Below are 4,487 nucleotides of genomic sequence, written 5' to 3'. Positions count from 1 at the left end.
TTTAACAAGGCACAAACTTCAGAATGAATAAAATCACAACTGACTTTATCCCTGTGATTTAAGCCGTGTCTCAAGTAAGAAATACATTTCCTTTCTAAATGTCATGAGAATCTAAATTTTCATTTAATACTGTTTGTGAATTTCCATTTATATATATAAGAATTAAAATGTCCAAAATGCAGATTTTCAAATCACAAAACACAAACTAGTATTTTAAATCACAATACTGCTTGTTGTGTTTAGCCTATTGGTTCTTTAGATAACTTCACATTTATTAAAAACATAGAATATACTTCTTATGGATCAAGTGAAGCATTATTAAGATGATAGTAAATTTTTTGGGGGGGAATGCCATAGGGGTAGAAGTTTTCAATGCAGGTATATTCAGAAGATTTGCTGTTCAAATAATATTTTTTGCAAAGCCAGTTGGAGGAATATGATAAAAGTCACTGAACTGACAACCCAAAATCACACTGTCATCAACATATACAACAGGATACACTGTCCCTCCTATACCTGATGTTGGACAGTGCATACTTTCCATCCAAATAAACATTCAATTCTACATGGTCACATGTAATACCCACTACATCTCCCTCCCGTGGGAGATCGTTTGCAGGCAAACTGTTCTTTTCCTCATTGTTGTGGTAGAGGGCTCCGTCATTCCTCATCACAAAGCTATGAACATCTCAGCTGAGTGGAATCTAATTCAAATTAACTTTCTGAGTTGCGACTCCAATGCCCCAGATCGCTGTGGATTGGATTTTGAATTCTAAGTAGTTTTTGTTCTGATGCAAAGGCGCATTGACTAAACAACCTCCTGTCGCACATGTCCTTCTTCCATTTTGACATTGACAACAGCTGTTCCCGTGTGCTGCGTGTCCAGTAGCACGGCTTTAGCGGGATGTGGCCGGTCCGTGTGTCGCCGCAGCAGCACAAGCAGCAGAAGACTGAAGCCGCCATCGTGCTGGGTCGTTTCTGTAGGGGACTGCCACCAGGGCGACCCACCGGGTCCGCGGTGCAGGTATAGGTGCAGGTTCAAGCTCAGGCTCCGCAACTCAATATTTACAAAACAAAAAACTGTTTAAAAAATTTACATGTAACTGGACAAAAATAAATATTAAAAAAATTTTAAAAAGGAATGTGATTCAGAAGGATTGTGTTGTTGTTGTTGTTGTTGTTGTTGTTGTTGTTGTTTTGCAGTTCTTTGTGTGAGATTCAAAATTAGGTGGTACTGGGGTAATAAAAATACTTCCCTATGCTTTGTATAATTAAACTTTTGATGAAGAAGCGACAGAGATTCCTATAGAACCACTTTCATTGAGCTCCATGGACTTGCAGTAAACTCAATGCAGTTCAAATGTACATAAGGAATGCCTATAGTGTGCTCACCCCTCCTTCCAGGAAGGTCAGTATAAAAAGGGAAACAACGTGTACCTTGAGGACAGGGATTGTTTCCATGTTTTTTTTTTTTTTTTCCTGAGGGAGGAGTTTTGTAGATTCAGCATCAGCACACCTCAACCATTACTCTTGATTACTAGTGTCCTTTTAGATATCTGTCTATTTTCTGAAGAACCCAGGTCCTCTGACTCGAGGCAGTATATTTTTTTCTGTTGCACCACATCTTCTCCCATCACACACAGGTGGTTGTCTATCCCATCTGCCTTGTTGACTCTGCCTACCTTTAATACTGATCCTGTGGACAGAAGAATTTTTCAGAAAAGTTTCTTTTTGATTGAGAATTTGCTCTATAGTCTGAAATTTCAGGCTAGACATTTCTTAATGCCCCCCCCCCACACACACACACATTTTCCCAGCTACTCTTTTGTAGAGGCTGGTACCTGCTCAGACAAAATTTGGGATAAACAGTCCTCATTAATTTCCTACACCCATTTTACTCATGGCTGCTACATATTTTTCCATCTTTCCTAACCTTATTCTTTGCCCTTCATTCTTTCTCTTCACGCTCTAATTTGGCCCCCAGCAAGCCAAGGTAAGCCATATAATACACATCTACTTTCAAATCGGTTGATCAGGTTCAGAAGAGTGAAAGATTTCTAGTTAGAGGACCAAGATTCAAATTCTTACTTTACTACTTACTGCCCATGTGACACGGATGAGTCATTTAACATCTCTGCAACTCAGCTCCTCATCTTTAAAATAAGGAAGAGTAGGATGGAGTAGATCAAGGGTGGAGAACCTGCAGCCTTTAGGCTACATGTGGCCTTCTAGAGCCTTACGTGTGGCCCTTTGAATCCAAACTTCACAAAACAAATCCATTTATAAAAGAATTTATTTTGGCAGGTAGGTGACGCAGTGGATATAGCACCAGCCCTGGAGTCAGAAGAACCTGAGCTGACACTTACTAGCTGTGTGACACTGGGCAAGTCACTTAATCCCAATTGCTTCGCCATTAAACAAAAAACATTTGTTCTGTAAAATTTGGATTCAGTCAAAAGGCCACACTTAAGGATCTAGAAAGCTACATGTGGCCTCAAGATTGGAGGTTCCCCACCCCTAGACTGGATGGTTCATATGATTCTATCTGGATCTAAATCTGGTCCTATAATTAAAACAATATACATATATACACATAGATATATGTATATGTATTTATATATATGTATGTGTGTACACATATACATACACATACACACATATATATATATTTCTTGCCCTCAAGTAGCTTTCCTTCTACATGGTGGATTAAGTATGGTGATATACACATTTCTATTCTCAGGATTGCACTTTAAGAAACAATGACAACTGTGGTGTAGGCTCACTCTAACTACTTCTCTGGGTTTGTTTGTTTGACCCAAAGAGAAAGGGATTCTAGGAAGAAGTTCCTACTTCCAGTGAAGCTTTAAAAAAAATTGTGGATTTCAAGAGGAGTTTAGGAGGTGTCAAGCACAGAACAAACCTGGGGGAGGAAGCCAGAGACTGGAAAGAAGGACATGGGCTTATTTCTATTTTGCCCTAAAGGCAAAGACTGATGAATCCACTCAAGGTAGGTGAAAGTTCCTACGTTGCTTCACATGAGTAATTATAACTACTTCCTAACAGCAAAATTACGCTGGCTCAGGCTCATAAGTTCCTAATTAGTTAGTTCTTAGTTCCTCAAAGTTTTCAACATAGCCTCTCTTTGCTAAAAAAAAAAAAAAAAAAAGTAGATAAAAATTAAGAACCTTCAAGGGAGAATTTGGTGCTCTTGTTTACATTCTTTGCCAAATACACAACTGTTGAATTACTGAACCTATTAATGTAGTACATGTAGACAGTACATCTGTGAATGAGTGTAAAAAATAAATTATCAATTCAATCCTGTTTTTTTGCCATCCTGGACTACAGTTTCCTGTAAACTTCATCTGTTTCCATGAATGAACTAATGACTTAGTTGACTAAATCCCCTTCAGTAACATCCCAAGATTTTTTTTTCCCCCAGGATGTATCTGAAGCAAATTCACTGGCAGTTTATGACAACTAGGGAAGATGGTTTCCTTCTCTTATTGCCTTGGACTGGCATTTTTGCTCCTTTTCTTTATCATAATGACCTTATTTTAAGAACTTCTTAGAAGAGGAATATGCAGTAACATCTTAGGATGTTACTGAAAGGGATTTAGTCAGCTAAGTCATTAATTCATTCATGGAAGGAGATGAAGTTTACAGGTACACAGGTAATGTGTGTATCCCAATCAGCAGGAAGGGTCTTGATATATGGAAATACACTGGATACAAAGACTTACTATTATCTGATGATATTAAATGGGTTGAGTATAGCATTAATTGATGTGTGTATCTTAAATAAGGATGTATGAAAGAGGTCCTTTCTCTAAGTCATTGAAATTTCCAGAGTATAAATTATAGTTACTACTTCAACAAATTCCTTCTCATGCTCAAGAAAATCTGTACTAATTATTTGCATTATTTTATATCATATATTACAAAGTCAATTTAATATGTTTTGTGTAATTTTCCCAAGTACCAAAATTGATGGCTACAGCTTTTTTAGTAATATATATATATATATATATATATTAGTTACATATAACATATATATATTAGAAGCTAAAAATGTGGATTGCTATTGTACCAAGAATACTAGTCTTCTGCTCTTGAGTCATAACATTGTATTTATTTTATATACTTATTCATGCACACATTCTCTAATCCCTATATAATGTAAAATTATTGAAGGTTTAGGTGATCTCATTCATTTTGTTGTGTCCTTAAGAGCATGCTGGGCTCATGGTAGCTGCATAAAAATATTTGTGTGTGTGTGTGTGTGTGTGTGTGTGTGTGTATGTGTGTGTGTGTGTTTGTGTTCAGGGATCTAGAGAATTTTCATGGTTATTTAGGTACTTTTGTTAATTTCCATTGCGCCGTAAGTTGCTACTGACCACTCAGGCAATATCCATCAATCAGGAGAACAAGAAAATTTGGAATTATGAAATTCAACTCAGCCTAATGCAGCTTTTCTAAGCAATATT

General features: G+C 37.1%; 1 pseudogene; it reads right to left on the bottom strand.

Annotated features, from left to right (window-relative positions):
* Positions 1 to 384: 384 nt before the first annotated feature.
* Positions 385 to 963, bottom strand: LOC114024996 (annotated as a pseudogene).
* Positions 964 to 4,487: the final 3,524 nt, after the last annotated feature.

Source organism: Vombatus ursinus, unplaced genomic scaffold (genome assembly GCF_900497805.2).
Source record: "Vombatus ursinus unplaced genomic scaffold, bare-nosed wombat genome assembly UNPS02014826.1, whole genome shotgun sequence".
NCBI classification, from domain to species: Eukaryota; Metazoa; Chordata; class Mammalia; order Diprotodontia; family Vombatidae; genus Vombatus; species Vombatus ursinus.
The sequence above is the reverse complement of the archived record's forward strand: the minus strand, read 5'-3'. Positions and strand labels throughout refer to the sequence as shown.